This window comes from Gymnoscopelus braueri (assembly GCF_963280865.1).
Source record: "Gymnoscopelus braueri genome assembly, chromosome: 17".
Classification (NCBI taxonomy): Eukaryota; Metazoa; Chordata; class Actinopteri; order Myctophiformes; family Myctophidae; genus Gymnoscopelus; species Gymnoscopelus braueri.
Genome location: NC_137617.1, coordinates 41,954,781 through 41,965,341, shown reverse-complemented (window position 1 = coordinate 41,965,341; position 10,561 = coordinate 41,954,781).

The following is a 10,561-nucleotide window of genomic DNA, read 5'->3' as shown; positions in this document are numbered from 1 at the left end:
CATCTGAACAGATATTTTACTAATATAACTCTGCTTTCTGTAAATAATTAGTTCATGGTTTTAGAAAAAAATTAAAAGCAAATGTACTAACTTCTCCAGCAGTACCCTGACATTATAGACGCCACAGTATACATTTCGCTCTTCCATTTCCACCGTCTTGGTTCTGACGTCAGAATAAACAGCCTTAAAGGGCCTGTCCTGTAAAAACAAAAACTGTTTCAGATCATTGCTAACCACTTATGTCCTATATACGTCTTCATCGTATCATGAATGGACTACAGTAGACTTGCTTCAAGAAAGCATTCTATCAAATAACCCATTAAGACCGGGGACGCGTCTGTGTCATTTTAGATTTCTTTGGCTATTCAAAAATAGCAGATATACAAGCTCATAGCGCGGCACCGAGTGCCGCGCTATGAGCTTGTAGATCTGCTATTTTTGAAAAATCGTGAAAAAATATTTGTTTATATATTTTTTCAAAAAAAGTTTTGGATTTAGAAAACATTTTTAGAATCGGCGTCAGGTCTGAATGGGATAACTTCTCATTTTGAATTTGTTTGGGAATTTCTGTCTTTAATGACATGCCCAAAAATAGGGACGTCCGGTTGAAAGTGGTTCATGTCACGTGCAAAAAAAGCACTGTAATCAAACTATGTATTGTAAATGTGACTGTTGACCTTTTGGACATTGGAGATGGTGTCCTCTTGCTCCTGGTCATCATGGTGTTCCATGGGTACCAGGACGTCCACCATGTTGGCGAACACGTCACTCACCCACCAGTTGTTAGAGTTGCTCTGGAACCAACCAGACACAGAACAGACATCATGAATGAGCAATAAAACACGGGGTTCCTGGATCAGGGCCCACTTGAAAAATCTCAAAAAGCGTTGACGGTCCACCCTTCTGACCGCTTAACACAGGACCGCTTAACACAGCCAACGCGTGCATTTTTAGAGCATGTTTATTTTAAAGGATCTACACCATGAATTTAAAAAATAATAATAATATTTAATATCATATTGTTTATGTCCCTCAAACGTTTTTCAAAAGGTTTGAGCCTAAATTAAGCCTCAGATATACTCATTCCAACTAACTTCTCTCTGGCTTATAAAGCACTTTCACCTGCAATACCACATTGTCCTGTTTGGCACGGGGCGCTATTGAGCCAGTTTGTATGCATGTTATCTCCTGGTTCTGTGTGGAAAAAGTAAAACAAATAAATAAGAAATAAATTAATAAAAAAAAAAAAATTTAAAACGTTTTTTTTTTTTTTTTTTTTACTGAAAAATGGGAGGGATTGTACCCTGAGGGTGAAAATCAGTTTGGCCTGTTTTGAGACCAATTTACAGAAAACCCCATATTTGCTGTGAAAGCCTGAGTGTTCAAACTGGGGTATTTTTGGGGATAGAAGAGAGGTAGGGGAGACCAAAAACACACAAAAAAGAAGAAAAAGTTCAAATTCATGGTGTAGTCCCTTTAAACATGTGAAATACCTGCATAACCATGACTTGGTTTCGTAGCAGGGTCTGGGTCTTCATGTCTTCCCTGGTTTCCTCTGCCAAATACCCCCAGTGGAGAGAGACATCTCTACAGCATCGCAGAGTGGACTTATCCAACAGACCTGATGGACAGAGGACTAAATACCTCAGTACCATACCATACATACAGGCACAAAATAGAATCAGCCCAAATAACCAGGGGTGTGTGCTGTGCAGTTTTTAGCTAGTGGAACACTGTGTACACGCGCACGTGAGCAATCGCAGATTGAAATAACCTCTTTAATATGTAGGCCTATTTATTAACCCACACCTCTGTAATTTAATGAGTTCATGAATCCATCAGCCACTGTTATCCAACTCTTTTGACTGCTTCAGACAGAGCATCTGACACCTAAAGCAGGTCACACAATGGGCCATTGATATGCATTCGGCCAAGGTCGGTCATTCCGGTTCATTCAAGCTGTGAGCGTCGATTGGCAGGTTTTGTCGAAAACTGCGAATGGCTGTGTGATGCATGCCTGCAACTTCAGAGCTAATAGAGCTGCACTCCATTTGGCTCCACCGGCAGACCACCCCTGCTACACTTTAAAAACAAGCCCCAAAAAAACACAACCCGAACTACCAATACTTACAAGCAACTTTACAGAAAAACAAGCCCAAAGTTGCTTATAATAAGCAGACATGGCAACACTGGTGCTGCTTCCAGTGTCCCTACTGAGGAGCAGACACCGGACTCTCACTCTCTCTTTTCCTGGTGTTTCGCCTAGGTGGACGTGGTTTTGAGGTTAGGTTTAGGCATAGTTTATGTGAGGTTAAGGTTAGGGTTAGGCATAGTTTTTGTGAGGTTAGGGTTAGGGATGCGTTAAGGTTAGGTTTAGGCATAGTTTCTGTGAGGTTAAAGGTTAGGGATACTAGGTTTAGGCGACACACCAAAGGAAGATGGAGTCCCGAGCAGACAGTTCAAGGCAACAAAGCTAATCAAAACGAAGCCATGGGGATGGAACTCAATTACACAAGAATGCCCTCGTTAAATGGGCCTTTCATCAACAGGGTTACCTACCCCTGGATATACAAGCCAACACAACCCTGCCTAGCAACACACCACTCCACAATAATGGCTCCACAGTCTTTTCCTCAGTGACTTCCACCTGCACTATAAAAGCCACATTACTCACATGGGAAGCCTGTCAAATTGGAAGTACTAGCCGCTGAGCTGATGTAATGACTTAAAAAATAATAGCAGCAAAACAAACAAAATGGCTTTCCATTTTTCTTGGAAGCGCTCGGGTTTTCTGCACCGTTGCTTGAGTCACACGGCGTGCAATGAGGTAGTGACAGGAAAATACTGCTGGGAATTAAATGGAATTTAAATTCATGTCAATCAAATCAAGTTATTTCTTATTAAAGGGATAGTTCACCCAAAAAAATACTTTTTTTCTATCAATTAGTCACCCCATGGAGAATTGAATTCATGGATATTTTTTTTTTCTTGTCGCATTCCTAAGCCAATAATTTCAAATTCATCAATTGGCTTAATGCGACAAAAACTAAAAAATATCCATGAATTCAAGTCTCCATGGGTTGACTAATTGATAGGAGAAAATGTTTTTTTTTTGGGGTGAACTATTCCTTTAACATTTTTGCCACATTACTGGAACATTTGATGTAAGACACACACTGACAACACAGAGCAAATGTATGTTTGTATATCAAGACACATTATGCATACAATTTCTAACTCAACTATTGTCACAACACAATTGTAAAGGAGTGGGTGAAATTGTCTGTTGTGCAAGCTTCCTGTGAATGCAGTTACAATGCTAAATAAATGAGAAAACAGAAATAAGCTCTATTATGTGATAACATGTTATTTTGTCCAATCTGTATGGTAGAGTATGTTAATAATACAATACAACATTTATAAGGTCCAACACCTAAAACCTTGTGGTGTACAAAATGCTCGTAGCACTGTACCGGTACATGCTGCCATCAGGGCCATAAAAAGCACTGAACCGTGGACAGTAACGCCTTAGATTACAGCTCTAGATTACATCATATGCTAACGCTTTAGATTACAGCTTTAGATTACGTGGCTGGCTGTAATCTAAACAGCCAGCGATGAAATCCAATCTGATTACTTAAGATTCTAAAGCATCGCCAATTAAATGTAGTGCTGTGGTGCAGATTTGGTGGTCAGTGCTCAACACTTTATACCCGTAAAGGAAATACAATTTAGGCATTTAGCAGAGGCTTAATCCAGAGTGATTTACAGTAAACAAGGTAAACACGAGGTAATACATCAAATGCATAGCTATAGTCATCTAGGATATACCTAATATCCTCTTGGCCAGATGAACGGGCAGGCGGCGAAGGAAGTCACAGTGCCTTCTGACCCCAGACAGGGACGCCGAGGACCCAGGGATCACCGTGAAAGCCGGTTCCTCCCAGTCACTGGAGTCCGTCTCACTGTGTCCTCCTCCTCTCTCACACTTCCTCTTGTGGGACAAACGTCCTCCACCTCCGAACACGTCAAACGGCCCAGGAGGAACACAGAGACGGCCGCTCCTCCTAGCTGGGAAAGAGCATGACGGATGTTTAATAAACATAAGAACAAGTGGTTCTGGTGTGCAAAATAATATTGTCCGTCCGTTCGTCCGTTCAGATGCAGTCTTTAAAATGACTTTAGAATCAATAAAATGACGGTAGAATCTGCACCTGGCTCGCTGATAACAAACTATCATTACAACTGGGAAAAACTGAATCCATTCTCTTTGGGTCTAAATTTAACCTTGGCAAGGCCGACGGCTTCACAATCAAAGTGGAAATTACCTACCTAGGTTCCATTATAGAGGCAAATCTTTCGAGGATCTCCTCTCTGGTCAGTAAGAATACTTTGAGGACTCTAACAGGAGCCCTCACCCAAGGTTAATTCGACTATGCATGCACCTCATGGTACCATAACACCACAAAGGCCTTAAAAACAAGGCTCCAGACATCCCAAAACAAACTGGTAACTACTACTTCTTGGCCTTACATCTACAACTCATCTAACCCCTGCTCACTTTGCAAGGGTCGGATGGCTCAGGCCCAGGGTAGAGGACAGAGTACAGCAACTTGTTTTGCATAGTAGTGTATATTTGTCCGTCATTAAAAGTCTCTATGAATTGAGTACAAAGGACCCCAATGGGTCTTGGGTTTTAAATCCTCTTAGCTGACCTTGTATTGAACTGTACTTTCCTGAGCTTTTTCTTTGCAAACTGCTAATAAAGTAATCAATCAATCAAAACTTTCATCAGCACTAGCACTCACAAATCTCAGAGTTACGGCTGGTCTTCTCTGGTGGCTCGTTGCTCCTGGCAACATCGGTGCCACTGCATTCACCCACGCTGTGGAAGGCGGCACTAGTACACTTGAGTAGGTCAAGGTGAGGATGGTCACCATCAGGGGAGAAAGACTGGGAGGATTCTGGGTTCAAAGTATCTTCTTTCTCATCAGTGGCTGAGGAAGAGGGTAGAGAATACGTTCAGTAGAATTGTTTGCTGACACTGTTAATTTATCCATTTGTAAAATCTCTGGTTGTCGGTTTAGCGATGTTCAGCCCAAGCGATTGTGCAGCCGATGACACACAATCGCGGAATAAAAATACATAGAACACAAAAAAGCCGTAGCAATCGGTACTGGTGTCAAAAGTAACTGGTAGGTCTACGTGGCAAGTGAATTAGTCCTCATAATGTTGCAGCATGGCTCTTGAAGAGTGTTTTTCCTAAAAACAAATGTTGGCAACTTGTGTGTTGTGTGTGATGCCAGAACAGAGCACTGCCAGAAGGCCACGGAAGTCAATTCCCAAATATCTTACATATATTGTGAATATTTATTCACGGCATGGTACCTAGGGGCCGAGCTGTCTAGAATAAGGTGTGTGTGCATCTCTTCTCGGTCTGTCCACAGCTAATCTCGTAAACCGGTGGAAACAATCATAACAAAACTAAAACTAAAATACATTTACATGAGAATGTAATGATTACAGCTTACTTCACATTTAAGTTGTCTGAATTGATATTTTCTAGTACACCTAAATCAAGACAAGCTCAAGAAGTACTTTTCAGCTTAAAATTAGTGATCTACTTTACTTTTATTAGATTACAGTCAACATTAATTTACAGTGGTGTGTGTGTGTGTGTGTGTGCGTGCGTGCGTGAAAGAGAGATTTACCCTTACTTTGCATTAGTTCACGTTTCTCTCTGGCCAGAAGCACAGAGGTCAGATTTCCCAGCATGCGTAACAGCTCAGGGTCACACAGTTGGAGCACATGCAGCAGGTAGGTGGCTCTGATCCAGTCTGGTGATGAGCAGCTCCTGAACCAGTCCCACATGTGAAGCACTTCCATTCCCAGTGGCTCTGTGTGAGGTGCTGCTCTAGTGACAGTGTCGACAGGTGAACTTGGCTTCTTTGACCTGGCCAAGAAAGGAGATCATGACAGAGGACCGTCTTGTGATAGTGCTACAGCAAGTCACAATGCTACGGGCTAAAAAAGGTTCAGAAACCTGCCAACCAATGACATCATCGATGGGGATTTCAAAACAGAAACTATAGCCTTTCTCTTCTTGGAAAGTTAGCATGCTGACATAGAAGCCATTGTTCTTCATTGATAATATAAATAAATACAAGTTTGAGATCTTGTTTGAAATGACAAAACCTGCCTACCAATGATGTCACTGGTAGGTAGGAACTATCCACAGCCCTCCTCTGAGAGAGTAGACTGAAATTATCATTAGTGAGGACCAGTTGTATGTAGCTTACAAAAAGGTAAACAGGGTCCCAAAAGGGGCTAATTTGTATGAAGAAGATAAGGTTGAAAATGTGTGAAGTGCCCTTTTAGCTGAAATAAAAATCTAAATGAGGCATGTACACAAATAAATCAATAACTAACTGAAACTCTGTGTTTACAAAACAAACAAACTAACTAAAATCACAGAATATTTCATACAGAATTTGGCTGTGCCACTTTTAAGCCTATTGTCAGGAATTGTCAAATCTTCAAAAATAGTGAAGCCGATCTACAAACTCAACGCTTCGCATAGCTATGCTTGAGAGCTTGTAGATCTGCTATTTTCTCTATATTTCTGAGCGTTGTAAATCTCACCACACTGACTACCCCATAGGCCTGTTGTTATTGTTACAATACAAAAAACTGAATCTAAAACTAATTAGAACTAAGCTGAAAGTAAACAAAGAAAATACAAAACTACAAAGAGCTTGCCTGGTGTAAGTGAAGTCTTTCCCAGAGGTCACCTGCAGCACATTGTGAATCCTCTGCAGCACTGAGACACTTCTGCATCGCAGGAGGAGACCAGAGAGGAACCTGGTCTTAGAGGCATCTCCTGCTCTCCTCATCCACTGGATGGAGGACACCCACAGCTGGGCGGGAAACGCACAAGATGGACATGAAGTTCCACAGGAGCTGCTGCAGTCTTCTGTCGTCTTCTTCTTACAGGAGGAGTAGGCCTCATGGTGGACAGAATGACTGTATTTTCTGCATTCCAAGAGCTTCATGTCGGTGCAGTTTGGTGTTTGTTTGGCCTCATGTGGGTGTTGGCTGGCTGTTGGCCAGGTGGTTGTTGCCATGTGTAACTGAACACAAGCTGCCTGACACTGTTCCTGCGAGCCGAGGTTCACTTCAGGGTTGCCATGTCTGCGTGTTATAAGCGACTTTGGGCTTATTTTTCTGTAAAGTTGCTTGTAAATATTGGTAGTAAAACATTTCATATTTGGGAAAATGTTTTTAAGTAAAGTAAAGTATACATGATTAGAACATGCTTAGACATTTGACAATTAAGGTCTAATATTTCTACAATTGCTACAAAACCTGTATATTCAGTCATTTGGGGCATCAACAAGAAGTTGAAGGATAGATTTATGTCTGACTGTGAGAATGACCGTTTTAGCGGCTGAAAACAGTGCAGAGGGGCTTGTAACCAAATGCCGAATTTATTCACCAACATATAACAAACATAGCATGAGTTAAAATCACCCAACTATGGTAGTGTCCGCTCCCCATCTTCAGCTCTCTCTCTCTTGTAGAAACAATGGCAGCAGCATTTTATACCCAGGTGAGCTAGACTGCACCATTGACAGGGGTGTTCCAAAACGTAATAATTACCTAACTAAACCTCTATGAACTAAACATATGCAATACAAACCAAAAGTCTCCATGAACTACATAAGTTATCTAATGATTCCTTCGTCACACTACAACATAATTAGAAATGACAAAAACACATCATTCATTACCCCCATACCCCCCTCTGCTATCCTGATATGGTCCAGCCTTGCCCTGAAGGTCCAGCCCAATCATACTGGAGACAGAACTTTACAAATACAACACATATTGCACTCGGTATTGCACTTGCTCTTAAATATATTGCACTGAGATATATTGCACTCTCCATCATGTTAACACTCAACATTTGTTTGCCTTTCCCCACAGGTGAAACTCATTTTTTCCAGAGTGGCTTCTTTTGGGCTTGTTTGAATGTTTTTTCGATGAATTGAGTACAAAGGACCCCAATGGAAACAAGCCATAGTGCTTTCTTGGGTTTAAAATCCTCTTAACATACCTTGTAGTGAACTGTACTTCCCTGTGCTTGTCTTTGCAAACTGTTAATAAAGTATTCAATCAATCAATCAATCAAAAGTTTTCATAGACCTGGTTGCTTATTTCTCGCTAAACCTGGCAACACTGGTTCCCTTCCCACTTCAGTGTCTGGACACACTTTGTCACTCAGACTGTTAATGAGACATGTGATCAGTGGTGGAAAAAGTATTGACATTTTTTTACTTAAGTAAAAGTATCAATAGGCTACTGCAATGTAGAAATACTGTTACAAGTAAAAGTCAAACTCATTATGCAGAATGTCCCATTTCACAAGTTTTCAAATGTCTAAAATATATTAAATTATCTTTAAATTAGCAGATCTAAGCTCACAACACGCCAGGGTGAGCTTGTAGATCTGCTATTTTCAAATATCTGAATGGCTGAAGTGGTTAATGTATGTGTATGTATATATAATGTATATGTTTTGTAATAATAATCAAATTTCAACAAAGTAACTAGTAGCCTAACTAATGTTTTCAAGTAATTGTAGTGAAAAGTACAATATTTGCCTCTGAGATCTTGTAGTGGAGTAGAACAGTACAAGTAATGAAAATTGGAATTACTCCAGTAAAGTAAAAGTACCACAAAATTGTACTTAAGTACACTACTTGAGTAAATGTACTTAGTTACTTTACACCACTGCTAACTAACTGACTGTTAATGAGCCATGTGATAGTCTCTTATCGCTTATCTCTCGGGTTACGCACAACGTAACGTCTTATCTGCATCCTGTGCATGCAAAATGTACCATACATTGGTTGGTTCAATCAGAAATCAGCATGTAGATCTGCTATTTCCAACTTTTACTTTTGGTATTAGTACTCTAAGTATATTTTCATGCCAATACTTGTACTTTTACTCAAGTAACATTTTGAACACATGCCTTTTACCTGTAACAGAGTATGTTTATATTCATTGCTACTTGAGTACTTCTCTACACCAGTGGTTCTCAACCAGTGGTCCGGGGACCACCAGTGGTCCTTGAGGGGGTTCCAGGGGGTCCCCAGCAAAAGTATTAGTTAGGAACCAAATTGACCCTTATGTGTCTGTAACTCTGAGAGTGTACAAATGGAACCAAATGGACCCCTTAGGGTCCATTTGGTTCCATTTGTACACTCTCAGAGTTACATTGAACACTAATGATGATGATATTGATACAGTGTAGATTGGGACCCCCAATAAATCAAAATGGTTGAGTCCCTGGCTAGCCCTGAAACAAGCGTCATGTGAACCATGGCTAAGTCCCTGGCATATCTTTTCAAATGGGGGTCCGTGGGCTAATATGTGTCAATTTGGGGGTCCTTGACGCGAAAAAGGTTGAGAACCACTGCTCTACACCACTGAATACCGCAAACAGAGCAAATGGAAGAAATGGAAGAAAAATCAGTGCGCCGCCCGGGAATCGAACCCGGGTCGCAAGAATGGGAATCTTGCATGATACCACTACACCAGCGGCGCCCATGTTAACGAAAGAAATCTATTTTATATTTATACCATGATATAAAAACGAGTGGAAGTTATAAACCATGTTAGTTTTGATAAAGCTGCATAAAACAAACATATCTGTTCGAATGCATGTAACTTTAAACGGGTGTCTTGTGTTGTGTGACGTGATGTACTTTCATTTATTTATTCACCGCACGCGCTTTTTGTTATTTATTTTATTTTATTTATTTATGAATTGGTTTAATAAATTGCGTATTTAAGTGTTTTTTTTTTGATAAAATGATTTATAAATGTTATTACTTGTGTTTCTGTTATGTATTGCAATTGTTATTATTTACTATTTTACTGGTACGCATTATATAAAGCCCTATGGTTTACTTCCGGGGTTACGAACGGCTGGTTATGAAGTAGCCCTGGCGCTACTTGTTCCTGTTTTTTTTAAATGTCTACATTTACAACTTGTACATCTACATAAACTTAAAAATGTCAAATATAAAGTACTTACATCACGGCCATGGATGTAAGAAGATGGATGTTAAAAAGCCCAGGTCTAAGTACCTTTATCTACCGTATTGTTCAATAGAAAGCATGTATAATCCGATCGGCAGCCAATTTTTCATGGAGTTATAATGTATCAGAGTGCAGTACACCTCCCAACCAAGAGGATCGCGTAGTTGAAAGCATACAGAAAAAATGCAAAAAAAATGGCCACCAATCGGATTAATGATTTTTATTAAACAAAACCGAAAATACAGGAACTTAGACCCAGGCGTATTAACTTGTAACATCCATGGCCATAGGGTCAGCACTTTATATTTGAAATTTGAACGTTAATGTAGAGGTACGAGTTGTAAATGTAGACATTTCAAAAACCAGGAACAAGTAGCGCCATGACGCTTGTGACAGACGAGCGTCATGTGAACTAGTTATGAAGAAGTTTTACTTCCGGAGTCAAGGTAAC